The 14,589-nt window shown below is 37.2% G+C and overlaps 1 protein-coding gene across 1 annotated transcript in view; it reads right to left on the reverse strand.

Moving 5' to 3' along the window:
- LOC148955813 (uncharacterized) overlaps positions 1-14,589 on the reverse strand; it is an 88,710-nt gene that overhangs the window by 62,183 nt on the left and 11,938 nt on the right. The gene's annotated exons all lie outside the window — the stretch shown is intronic.

The raw sequence follows: 14,589 nt of genomic DNA on the forward strand, positions 1-14,589 counted from the left end.
TTCCTCAATACCTTGCTCTTCTTGCTAAAGTTTTAGCACTTTTAAAAAAGCAGCTTCCTATTCTAATAAAAGGGCCCTTGTTTTTCGGGAGTTGTTCTTAAAAAATTTGGACAAGCAGTCAACCTTTAAAGTAAAGAGCCAGGGACTGAAGGGGGGCAATCCCTTCGTGTACGGAATAGGTTCTGTTCGTTTTAAGTTTTAATGTTGCTCCTTACTTTCAACTGAAAAAATTTGTTTTTTTAAATTATTTTCTGATCTTATTTCAAAAAATGCCGGTAAATCTGGCTAACAATGCATGAAAAATTTCCTCCTCTCACCTGACACTCCTCCCTGGAAAGTTCCTCCCGCATAAAATACACCCCCTATGTAAAATTCCTTTCGGGCAATTCTATCCTCTCTGAACCCCTCCCTCCCCCCCACTCCGTAAAGTTTCTTGCCGTCGATTCAGCCTGAAAAATTCTCTTAGCGTAATTTTATTTGAATAAGACTTTAATTTCTAATCGTTTTTCCGATCGCTCCGTAAATCCCTCCTGCCGTAAAATTTTTTTCCCGGAAATCCAAAGGCGCTGAAAATTTCCCCTGGACAATTTCTTCGGAACATCTCCCCATGCAAAATTGAGCTGGCAAAGAGAAAGTAAAACAAATAAAAAGAGCTTCGTATAGGAATTCTTTAAAATCCCCCTGTGAAAATATCTCCTAGAAAGTACATCCCTCAGAAATTACACCCATGGGTAATTCTCCCCATGGAAGCCCACCCTAAGCACACCCCCCCCTCTATAATTTCCAATAACAAGAACAACACGTAAACAATGGGCAAATTTTATAACTTAAGGACCTTTCCCCAGGCGCTGTGGAGGGAGGACTTTTCATCTATGCTGAACAAAATGGCTATCTCAAAATTTGGATTGGACGGTTTAGAGGAAAAAAGGGGCTAGTTTCCCTCCAATCTTTTCGTTCACTCAAATAGGGCCCTAGAACTTTCAATTTCCGTTCGAATAAGCCGTCTCCGAATAAACATGCATCGCTTAAGGTATCTTTCTCGCTACTTACTACAAAACAATCAGAGAACCCTGTTGTAGAGGTTTAAAGCACTTATATGCAAATGTTTGGAATTTTAAAACAGGAAGGAATTTACATAAAACAGTAAAATTTTCTTTAGCCTTTAAAATTATTTCGTCTAGTTAGGGAGGGAGGGAAACACCTCAAAGGGAGCATTTTTTAATACCCACACATATCAACTCTCATTAGGGCTTGAGATGAATACAGAGATAGTTCTAAGGGTAAAACGAGAGAATGGGGGAAAGTAGAAACTGATTTATAAGCCTCTGGGCTGTATCCAGTACGTTTCTCTTTGGGGGGGGGGGGTATACAAAAAAACTTTAAAAAACGTATAAAAGATGTGAAATCGATATTAAATCCCTCCTGATTTGAAGGAATATTTCTGGTCTGCTGTGTTCTAGTATCCTAGTATTCTAGTATTTTTTTTTCTTTTAAGTCGAAAGCCCATCCAGAAAAAAAAGATTGCAGGGTTTTATCTACATTAAACTTATATTAACACGGGCCCAGATTAATTTAACAAAACTCAATTTTTCCTAGGGAAGTAAAGAGGTAAGTTGAAACTTAACACGAACAAAAATTATTACTTCACAGCCAATCTTATGTATATCGATAGAACTAGTGCAAATAAACCAACTGATGATATTTCCCTGTGTTGTTATAATTATAGAAAACCAGCGCTGTACTGAAACACAAAACAATGTAGGAGTTTTGGTACAGTAAAAGTAAACTATTTAAGGACACTTTTAACAGTGTAAATTTAAAGAATTACTAAAGATTGAAATAGATAATTAAAATCAAAAGATACTATGTGTATGAACATTGTCAAAATATCATATCTCAAGAATGGATTTGGGTATTAAGTTGAAACTTTCAGACAATGCTTAAAGGGGAAGATCATGTGACCAAAAGGCAATATATGCACGCTACCACTAATACTACTACCACTGCTACATTTACTACTGCTGCAACTACTATACTTCAACTACTACTTCTATTGCAACTACTTGTAAGGCTAAGAGGATCAAGAGGAAAATTTTAAGAAGTATATGAGTATACAGGTTATCAAAAGGACATATCAGCAATGTAATAGCAACTGAGCCAGAACAAAATTTGCACTTTACTGAAAAAAATATAAATGTTTTTACTTTTATAACTTTAATAAATCAAATAATATTAACATTTTGATTACTAAATATCAGTATATATATATATATATTAAACTGAAAATGCACATTCATTTGTATTATTTTTAGTAAAGTGCAAATTATGCTCTGGCCTTGAGAAGGCATAAGGGTTTTGAGCCCAACTTATGTTAATTTCTGCTCGTTTTGAGTTTGACTCGGTTATTTATTGTAATTTCTGTTCGTTTAGGGTTTAATTTATTTATCGAAGCTGATTTGTGGTAGTTTTACGCTTGGTAGATTATTTGATTTTATTTTTTCTCATTTTTTGTTTAATAGAGTTCTTTACTTTTCTTTGAAAAACTCATTTTGTGGAAACATTTTTTTTAATTAATTTCTGTTCGTTTTATATTGACATAGTCTTTTCAGAGTAAAAGAAAATAATACTTTAAATCTTTTCGTTTGTTTTAAGAATTTATAGTTTGGCCTGCTACTTGTATGCTGGAGAAAAATTTTCAGCATTTTTTAACAACAAACACCCTCTTAAAAACCTGGACACGAATAGTAGTGTTTAATTTAGTTTCATACCTCCTCTAGTTGACCTGAAATGGAAAACCTGATACCATTCGCAAAAAAATCGGTTTACTTTCTTTGATACCTTTGATACACTTACACTATTTAGATTTGGTTAAGTTTTAAGAGCAGAAGCAGCCCCGAAAGTTTGAACATAATACCCTCAGTCGTTCTTGGGATACTGCTGAGATGCCTTATTGGGAATTAGCATTAATACAGTGCATTTTGATTTAATCTTATGCCAACATTTAGTCAAATGGGAGGGTTGGCGTAGGAGGGGATTTAGTTTCCCTCCAATCACTTTCGACTATCAAAAAGAGCATCAGCCCTTTGTATTTTCAATCGAATGAGCTCTTTTCGAAGTTCCTACGACAACTCCTTCGATACAAAGTGCCCTGGTGTAAACAACAAGAACAACAAAAATAATACATAAGACCCACATCGATCTTTACTATAAAAGTGTCAAGCCTTCCAATCACTTTTGACTATTAAAAGGGCACTAGGCCTTTCGATTTCCAATCGAAGGAGCCGATTTGAGTTTCTACGACAACACTTTCTATAAACACCTTATATGCCCCCAGGGTATAAATTACAACCCTTACCCTAAGGGCTGTGAGGGTGTTGTCATCCTCTAAGACCTACTTTCCAGAACTTTTAACTACGTTAAACAAAATGGCTATTTCAAAATTTTCATTGGATGTGTTTGGGAAACTGGTGGGCATGAGAGGGGCGTTAATCTTTCTCCAATCATTTTCAACTATTAAAAAAGGCACTAGCCCTTTCGATTTCCAATCAAATGAGCCCTTTTGAAGTTTCTATGACAACACTTTCAATAAAAACCTTATATGCCCCCAGGGGATAACTTACAACCCTCGCCCTGAGGGCTGAGGGGGGGGGGGTGTCATCCTCAAAGACCTAATTTTTAGAACTTTCTACTCGGTTGAACAAAATGGCTATCTGAAAATTTTGATTGGATGCGTTTGGGGGAATGGTGGGCGTGAGAGGGGGTTAGTTACCCTCCGATCACTTTCAACTATTAAAAAGGGCACTAGCCCTCTCAATTTCCAATTGAATGAGCCCCTTTTGACGTTTTTACGACAACTCTTTCATTAAAAACCTTATATGCCCCCAAGGCATAACTTGCAACCTTTGCCCTGGGGACTCTGGGGGATTTGTCATCCTTAAATATATAATTTTCAGAACTTTCAACTACGTTGAACAAAATGGCTATCTCTAAACTTTTATTGAATGTGTTTGGGGAAATGGTGGGCGTGAAAGGGGGGTTAATTACTCTCCACTCACTTTCGACAATTAAAAAGCGCAATTTCAATTTCCAACAAGATGAGCCCCTTTTGAAATTTCTACAACAACTTTCTATATAAACCTTATATGCCCCCAGGGCTAAACTTGAAACCCTTGCACTGAGAGCTCTGATCATCCTAAAAGACCTAATTTCCAGAATTTTCGAATACGTTGAACAAAATTGATATATCAAAATTGTGATTGGATGTGTTTGGGGAAATGGTGGGCGTGAGAGGGGGGTTAGTTGCCCTTCAATTACTTTTGACTTTTAAAAGGACACTAGCCCTTTCAATTTTCAATTGAATGAGCCCTTTTTGATGTTTTTACAACATCGCTTTCTATAAAAACCTTACATGCTCCCAGGGGATAACTTACAACCCTTGCCCGGCGGGTTGTGGGGGGAGGGAAGGTTTTCAGCCTCAAAGACCTAATTTCCAGAAATTTCAACTACATTGAACAAAAGGGCTATATAAAATTTTGATTGGATGTGTTTGGGGAAATGGTTGGTGTGAGAGGGGGGTTAGTTGCCCTACAATCACTTTTGACTATTAAAAGGGCACTAGCCCTTTCAATTTTCAATTGAATGAGCCATTTTTGATGTTTGTAAAACATCGCTTTCTATAAAAACCTTACATTCTCCCAGGGCATAACTTACAACCCTTTCCCTGCGGGTTGTGGAGGGGGGGGGGTTGTCATCCATAAATGGATAATGTCTCAGCCTTTTCGCTACGTTGAACTAAAGTGCTATCTAAAATTTTAAGTGGATATATGGGAGGAAAAGGTGGGCTTGCGAGGGGGGTTAGTTTTATCACCGCTACTTCTGACTCTTAAAAAGGGCCCTTTACATTTAAATTTCCAGTAGATTGCGCACTTTTTCAAGTTTATACTACGAAGATTTCAATAAAAACCGTATATGCCCCCAGGGCAAAACTTATAACCCTTGCCCTGAAGACTGTGGGGGGAGGGTCCAGCTCAAAGGTATAATTTCCTGAACTTTAAACTGCGTGGAACAAAATGGCTATCTAAAAATTTTGATTACATATGTTTGGGGAAATGGTGGGCGTGGAAGGGGTGTTAGTTGCCTTCCAATCACTTTCGACTGTTAAAAAGGGCACTAGCCATTCCAATTTCCAATCGAATGAGCCCTTTGTGAAGTTTTTACGACAACGCGTTCTATAAAAACCTTATATGCCCTTTGGGCATAACTCACAACCCTAAGAGGGTTGTCATCCTCAAAGACCAAATTTAGAGAAGTTAAAACTACGTTGAATACAATGGCTATCTCAAAATTTTGATTGGATGTGTCTGGGGAAAAGGTGGGCGTGAGAGGGGGGTTAGTTGCCTTCCAATCACTTTCGACTGTTAAAAAAGGCACTAGCCCTCTCAATTTCCAACCGAATGAGCCCTTTTTGAAATTTTTGCGACGACACTTTCTATAAAAACCTTAAGTGCCCCCAGGGCAGAATTTAGAACCCTTGCCACGAGGGTTCTGGGGGATTTTCCTCATCAAAATTCTAAATTCTTTCCGAAGATCCACAACACTGAAGAAAATGGCTATCTAAAACTTTGATTGGATGTGTTTGGGGAATCGCTGGGCGAGAGAGGGGGGCTAGTTGCCTTCAAATCACTTTCAACTATTAAAAAGGGCACTAGACCTTTGAATTTCCAATCGAATGAGCCCTTTTTCAAGTTTCTACGACATAGATTTCAATAAAAACTTATATGCCCCCTGGGTATAACTTATAACCCTTGCCCTGAAAACTGTGGGGGGAGTCTTCTGCTCAAAGGTATAATTTCCTGAACACTAACTGCGTGGAACAAAATGGCTATCTCGAAATTTTGATTGGATGTGTTTGAGGAAATGGTGGGCGTGAAAGGGGTGTTAATTGCCTTCCAATTATTTTCAACTATTAAAGAGGGAACTAGCCATTTCAATTTCTAATGAAACGAGCCCTTTTTGCAGTATTTACGACAACGCACTCTATAAAAACTTTATATGCCATTAGGGCATAACTTACAACCCTTGTCCTGAGTGCTATGAGGGGGTGTCATCCTAAAGGACCTAATTTAGAGAACTTAAAACTACAAAATATATGAATAAAATGGCTATCTCAAAATTTTGATTGGATGTGTTTGGGGAAAAGGTGGGCGTGACAGGGGGTTAGTTGCCCTCCAATCACTTTTGACTATTAAAAAGGGCACTAGCGCTTTGAATTTCCAATCCAATGAGCCTTTTTTGAAGTTTCTACGACAACGCCTTCTATAAAAACCTTGTATGCCCCCAGGGCATAACTTACAACCCTTGCCCTGAAGGCTGTGGGGGAGTGTCCTCCTCAAAAACACAATTTCTATCTTAAAATTCAACTACGCTGAACAAAATGGCTATCTCAAAATTTTGATTGGATGTGTTTCGGGAAATGATGGGCCTGGAAGGGGTGTTAGTTGCCTTCCAATCACTTTCGACCATCAAAAAGGGCGCTAGCCACTCCCATTTCCAATTGTATGAGCCCTATTCGAAGTTTCTACGACAACTTCTTCGATACGAAGTGCCCTGCTCTAAAGGAAAAAAAATAATAAACGATACATTTCGCCAACATCGTTCTTATATGCCCTCAGGGCATAACTTATAACCTTTGCCTCGAAGGTTGTTGGGGAATTTCCCTTCCAGAAACAAATATTCAATATGGAAATAAACTACGCTGAACAAAATGGCTCTCAAAATTTTGATTGGATGTGTTTGGGGGATAGATGGGCTTGGGGGGGGGGTTAGTTGCCCTCCAATCACTTTCGTCTATTAAAAGGTTACTAGCCAGTCTAATTTCCAATCAAATGAACCCTTTTTGAAGTTTCTACGATACCTCCTTCGATACGAAGTGCCCGGGTATGGAGGAAAAAAAAGAAAAAAACATTGTGCCCACATCGTTCTTTACTTAGTTCTTTACTCTTACTTTACTCGCGCTGCCTATGATTTCTGGTCGGTTTGAGTTTGAATTTTAACGGTTATTTGTATCTGCTGAGCTTAAATTTAAAATGGCCCTTACATTTCTTTGAAAAACTTATTTTTCGGAAAGTTTTTTTTTTAAATTAATTCTAGTAATACCAATTCTACTTCTGCTATTACTATTACAACTACTCCTAAGGAAATGAAGGTGAAACTATCAGGGAGTTTTAAAGGGGGTTGGTGAACTCTATGCAGGTTGTCGAAAGGACGTATCAACAGCATCTTAGGAACAGTTTGGCGTGTGAAGTGGAAAGTAACAACACTTGTTGTGGGAAACGTTGAACTAACTAAAAAGAATATTTGCATCCTAATGCTACTGACTCTACTCATACTACGACAACCGCTACTATTATTACTACTTCTTCAACTACCATTGCCACTAAAGCTAAGGCTGCTACTATTAATTCTACTGCTACTAATATTACTGCTGGTACTACTACCGCTGCTACTAAAGCTAAGGGTATTAATCTGAAAACTTTTGGGAAATATTGAAACTGTATGGAACGAAACCGAAACAAACTTTGTCCATACGTGTTGTTAAGAGCACGTATCAGAAATACATCAGGAACGGTTGATGGTATTAAGCTAAAACTTTCAGCGTGTGTCGAAAGGAATGTTGCAGAAACCGTAGGTGCTATACGCATACTGCTACTAATTCTGCTACAACTAATGCTACTACGCAAGCTAAGGGTATTAATGTGGAGTTTTTAAGGCATATTTAGGCAGAAGTTTAAACAAAACAAAAAGAACTATGAGTAAGCAGATTTTTAGAAAGGCGACAAAGTAATATCTTAGGAACGGCTTCAAATATTAATTTAGAGCTATAAGGGTAAATTGCGGTAGATTTTGAAATTGCCAGAAGGCACTATGTGAATGTTATTAATACTACCACTACAGTTACTGTAACTAATGACTCTAAGGATATTAAGGTGAAGCTTTTAGGGAACGTTTAGAGGGAGTTCCAATTGAGCGAAAAAAAACAACTTATTCATGCCGGTTTTCAAAAGGGCATAGAAGCATTATCATAGGCAGCGCCGCTCTGTAATAGCTGGCAATATCATTGAAACTTTTAAAGCAGCTAATTCAATCGGAAATTAAAAAGTTCTAGTGCTCTTTTTAAGAGTCAAAAGGGATTGGAGGGCAAACAATTCTCCTACCAAGCAGAAAATAATTTGCACTTTACAGAAAAAAGAAATGACCGAGGATTGTCAGTTTAATATACATATACCAAAATTTATTCCTTAAAGTCTTATTAAATTTTTATTTATTAAAATACAAAAAGTTAACACATTTAAGATGTATTTTTAACTTGATATTAATTTTTACTCATTTTAGCATTTATTTTTTAGTCTGTATCAATATCTGCTATAGTTATGTTTGACATGATTATTCATTTAAATTTCTGTTCCTTTTGGATTTCATTTATTCACTGATAGTCACTTCTGATCTATAAGTTTCAATCAAACAGTTCGTGGTAACGAACTGTAAGTAAGGAGCGACCCGGCTCAATAGTAACCGAAATTCTAAAAAACGGAATTTTAATACCAATAGCAAGGGCGGGAATTCATGATTTTTTTTTCGGGGGGGGGGGGTTTACTAATTTTTGACTCAGTTTTCGACTAATTTTACTGATTTTTTACCTAGGTTTTACTAATTTTCGACTTATTTTCGACTCGATCAAAAATTTCGGGGGGGGGGGGTTCAAACCGTGTAACCCCCTCCCCCCCGGATACGGCCGTGACCAATAGATACATCAGAAGAACCAGATTTTTATGCTGATTTCAAATATATAAGTTTCATCAAGTTTAGTTATACCCATCAAAAGTTACGCGCCTGAGAATATTTGCCTTATTTTCGAAAAAAGGGGGAAACAACCCCTAAAAGTCATAGAACTTTAATTTAAATCACACCGTCATATTCAACGTATCGGAGAACTCTACTATAGAGTTTTCAAGCACCTATCTGCAAAAATTTTGAATTTTGTATTTTTTTGCCAGAAGAAAAATCACGGATGCGATTTATTTGTTTTATTTTTTTGTTTTTTTTTTTATCAGGGGTGAACGTATCGATCCAGCAGTCCTAAATTATCGTGAGAGGGATCATTCGAATGGAAATTAAAAGTTCTAGTGCCCTTTTTAAGTTACCAAAAAAATTGGAGGGCAACTTGGCCCTCTCCCAAGCTCTTTTTCTTCCTGAAGTCACCCAATCAAAATTTTGAAATAGCCTTTGTTCAGCATCTAATTAATATGTCTTTGATGATGACTTAATCCACCACAGTTCCCTGGGGAAGGGCTGCAAGTTATAAACTTTGCCCATTGTTTACATATAGTATTGGTTATTGGGAAGTATACAGGTGTTTTACGGAGGAATTTTTTCTAGTGGGGGGTCGGGGTCTGAGTTGGGGTTACGGGGGAGGATCTTTCCATGGAGGATCATTTCCTTGGGGGAAGGAACATTTCCATGAAGTGTTCCAGATTGTTCCAGAAATGTTGCCAGATTTCTCCATGAAATGTTCCAGAAATGTGCCAAATTTCTCAGCATTATTTAAAAAACGATCAGAAACTAAATAAAAAAAAAAATTTTTTCATCTGAAAATAAGGAGCAACATTAAAACTTAAAACGAACATAAATTATTACGTATATGAGAGGGTTCGGCCCCTAGTAAAAACCACGCTCTTTACGCGAAAGTTTTTTAGTACTTTAAAAGAGCTTTCTATTCTAATTAACCGGCCTTTGTGATTCAGGGGTTTGTGATTCGAACAAGATTCGAAACTTTAGCGTAAAGAGCGATGTATTGACTAGGGAGCGAACTCCCTAATATACGTAATAAAAATATACGAATGTAGAAATTCGTTACGTAAGTTAATTCGTAAGTTACGTCAGAACAAAATTTCGAGAAAGCCAATTAGCCAAAAAAGGAAAATTAATATGCGAATTTCGTTTTACTTATTCATGTACGGTGAGCTAAAATCAAAGCTGCATTAATTCAAAAACGTTTAGAAATTAACTAAAAAATTAACTAAATTTTTTTAACTGAAAGTAGGGAGCGACATTAAAACTTAAAACGAACAGAAATTATTCCGCATATGAAAGGGGCTGTCCCCTCCTCAACGCCTCGCTCTTTACGCTAAAGATTGACTCCATCTCATAACTTTATTTTTTAAAACAATAAAAAAAAAACTTTAGCGTAAAGAGTGAGGCGTTGAGGAGGGGACAGCCCCTTTCATATACGGAATAATTTCTGTTCGTTTTAAGTTTTAATGTCACTCCTTACTTTCAGTATAAAAAATAATTGTTTTTTTTAGTTAATTAGTACAGGACTTATTTCTGTTCGTCTTAGGCTTGCTTATGACTCTTTACTTTTTTTGCATAGCTTTATTTTTAAGAAAAAAAACATTTTAATGAATTTCAATTTATTTTTTATTGCCTGAGTCTTACTATTAGTAACCCGCATCGATATTCTTTGAAAGTTTCAAATTAAAACCTTTAGCTAGTTTGACAACCTGAAAGTATATAGTGTCTTATGCTTTCATTAAATAAAAAAAAACAAGTTTTTTTAACTGAAAGTAAGGAGCGATATTAAAACTTAAAACGAAGAGAAATTATTCCGTATATGAAAGAGGCTGTCACCAATGCCGTACCCAGGATTTTTCTCGGGGGGCGGGGGTTTGCTCAAAGATCTTTTTTTGGGGGTAAGGGGGTAAACAAAAAAACGCATAAAAAGGCATAAAAAATTAGTTCTCATTCAGCATCCGCCAGTGAAGGTCACATATATTTTATAAAGGATTAATGAGTGACACAGTTTTGTAATGGATTAAATCTTACGCAATTACCTGAATGCACTCAAATATCGGAGATTGAATTTTTTGACTGGATCGGTGACGTCACTGATTAGTTATGCACCTGAATTTTGAAGATTGCTTATAATTTGAATTGTTTGGATACTTGTGTATTTAAAAAAAAATTATTATCTGAGTTAATAACCTTAAATGGAATAAGGTGTGTTTGTTCGATAGAAGTGAATGAGTGAACATTTTAACTCAAATTGTAATAATGGATTATGATTTACGATCTATTACTGACTAGTTTTTGAATTGCCAAGTTGGTTAGTTTGGAACAAATTAACATTTGTAATGTATTGTCTTATGATTGAGTAAGGGCTATTACGCGAGAGCCGCTTATTTGTCTATCCAGTGGCGGTTACAAGTTTATTCTGAATATAAACCATTCTGAACTGTGATTCTGATTTTTGATCGTGTTCAAATTATAATTATTCGTTAAAATTTGGTGCATTAACCCGAAGAGGAATTGTTGCTGACCTTTTGGCCTAAATTTCAAGTTGTTTTTGGAGCTGAGTTCGAGATTGGCGTTAGGAGTTGTTCTTGGAGCTGAGTTCGGGGTTGGCGTTTGCCGTGCCCTTGTAACGGCTAACGCTTAATGCACGTTGGCAGCTCCGTGGATAAATATTTGTTGCCTAGTGAGGTAAGCCGTTTCTTGTTTAATTACTTCTAAGATGGAACGTCGGCGTAAAGTCCAGCGTGCTGGAGCTGATGGAACTGGAGCAGTTTTAGATGTTTCGGCCACTTCTAGCGAGGAGTCCCAGTCACCATTGTTAAAATTGTCCGAATATTTTGTTTCGATGCTGGCAATCGTGAAAGAAAACGGATCTAAGTTAGACTGTATTAATGAACATATGAGATCTCTGGAACAAAGGGTTATATCGGTGGAAAAAGCGCAGCTTGAGTTTCACGCATCGGCTACAGAAGTTCAAGCCCGTGTAGTATTAGCTGAAAGCGAAACTGATAGCCTAAAAAAGCAGATAAGCGTTATTACGAGTGAAGCGATGCCACTGAAAAAAAACAATGTTGATCTTGCAAGTCGGTCAAAGATGTGTGAATACCAGGTATCTGACAGTAACATTATTGTTTGTAATTTGCTCTGTGATAGTAAGGAGGATACTAGTGAAGCGTTTAAGCAAGTATGTCTGTCTAAGCTTTATCTTTAATGTTAAAGAGTTGGGCGAGTCCATCCAATGGTGCTTACAAACTAATATACCATTTTGCAGAGCTAGATATTCAAGTCCATAGATGTTTCAAATAAATAGTCTTTATTTATATCAAAGCCATAGATACTTATCACGTACAATGCATACGTTCGACTCTCCCCCTCCAAAGGCTCAACACACCAATATATACGTATCTTACTATCGGTTTATGAATATTTTCTAGGAATCTAATCACTTTTCACATTATTCTGGTTAAACACATATTCAAGGAAAACCTTTGGATTCCGTGACAAGCGGAAGTTGTAACAAAAATATTGACAGCTAGGTTAAACTATTCACATAATTTAAATCAGGAAGGAACTTTACAATCCACCCCCCTCTTAAAGAGAACCAAAGTTTTTATTATTTTCCTTCAGATTTTTGCGTTATTTTAAAAAAAATTTCCTAGCATTACTTAAAAATTAAACAAAAAAAAAAAATAAAAGAACAAACAGCAAATACTAAATTAAAGTGTGCACTTAAAAACATACACTGAAAATAAAGGTGTTCTGTTTTGACGGGGAATCACTTTGGCAGGATAAGTCTTTAGACTGTGCTTCCCTTCTCGGCCACAAAACTGGCAATGCTGACACTGTTTATAAGTGAAAGCCCTTTTGTTCACTAGGTGCGCAGTCACAATTTCCCCTACACGTAAACATATAAACATATACTTATCAATAAATCTTATCGCGTTTTAATGTAGCGAAAGCCTATCTTTGCGAGAAAAAAAGAAAAATTAGAAATGAGGATTGGACATAATTCCAATTTTCTTTAAAAAATCTGCTATAAAATTAAACATAATTTTTATTATGATTACTCTCCTTATTGAGAGAAAAATCTTGGTAACAGCAGCAATGTTACCCATATATATATAATTTCTATTAACTAAATTAATGCACTATTTTTAGGGGATGTTAAAAAAAATTACATTGAATATTTAGTAAAATATTTATACACACGGCTTAAACTTAAAATTTTTTAAGATCTGAATTTTGGTTACTTAATAAGTATGTATTTATATTAGTCATTTTCAATCCCGGCTGAAAGATTCCAAAATGGTGGGTTTTATCCTTTTTTTTTTTTTTTTGGCACAACTCCGCTCGGCAAAGCCGAACGAACAACATACATAGACTTGCATATAGGCCCAGGGTTAGACTCTACGTCTCCGTCGTCCACAAGGCAACTCACCCAGCCGCTGTCGGGTAATGCGGATAAGTCCACGTCCGCTATGATATAATGCAATGTTCCCCACAATGCCCGTTTTTTCGATAACCCCACCCTACGACAATACAACAACCAGTCCAACAGACTAGAAGAGTGAGCATCCAAAGCTCGAGCGGATGCAGTACACGTTTTTTCCATCATCTGGTTAACTATCGACGATGAAGGTTGTTGCAGGAAAAAACCCGATGCAGGTAATAACCCATATGAGTTAGCGGTTTTAGCTAACTTCTCTTTAATCCTGCGTATAGCTGCTTTCCGTTTTGCAACACGCTGCTTCCTCTCCTCTTCAGACATCGGAGGGACTGTCTCTTTAGGTTTCTTTGATGGGGCCTTCCCCTTGGTTGGCGCAAGTCTTGTCGCTCCTATCCGACCCGTCTTAGCCGTTTTACGCCCGCTACTAGGACGCGTGTTGGTACGAAAGTAATCCTGCAACACAGATATCTCGTGTTCGTCAATCCCCACCAGCTCCTCAAACTCGCCTTTGTAAAAAATAGAATATCTATTAAAAACAGGAATGTTGTATTCCAATTTCTCCTCATCACACACTTCTTTACGTAATATATATCTACATATACATGCAACTTCCAAGGCCCCGTCTATCGCCCCGTCCCTGTATTTCTTTAACCGTTCCACATAAAACCGAGCTACGTCCCCCGGATTAGCAGATCTCATTGCACTTTGCGGAACGAACTGCTGGGCATCTCCGTACCTGGCCCACTTACCATCACGTGAGGCTAATTCTGTAGATGCCTCTTCAACACAGGTACACTTTGTGTGGTATCTCATAGAAATGTCCATCCCTTTCAAATTTTCACCAGGCATCTCATTCCTGTCCTTTAGTACTAATGATACTCTATCTTCTCCCATGTTGCTGTTAATGCTAATATACTTAGTTTTAGATTGAGGGTTTTCTTTTTCTGTACCAGTCGTAGCCCTCTGTCTAGACTGGCTATTTAGTTTTCCGATACTTGTTCAGAGTCTGGGTCTTTTCTGTACCAGCATTCGGAACTATCGTGGTTTCGGTTACCGCAAACGTAGCATGTCTTTCTCTGGGGGAGGCGGAACCTATTTTCAATTGACACGGCAGCCGAAAAAAACTCATCCGCCGGTTTTGTCGCAATTTCAATTTTTTCATACTTGGTCGCAACTTTAAAAGCATCTTCTAGGTTATTTATTTGATCCTCTTCTTCCATCAGTACCCTTCTAAAAGTTATGCGTGCACCTTCCCTAAAAGTGTTTAGTGCCAATGGTTGAACTGCCGGGTT

Source organism: Artemia sp. Qi Xiang Cuo, chromosome 2, assembly GCF_049724085.1.
Source record: "Artemia sp. Qi Xiang Cuo chromosome 2, ASM4972408v1, whole genome shotgun sequence".
Classification (NCBI taxonomy): Eukaryota; Metazoa; Arthropoda; class Branchiopoda; order Anostraca; family Artemiidae; genus Artemia; species Artemia sp. Qi Xiang Cuo.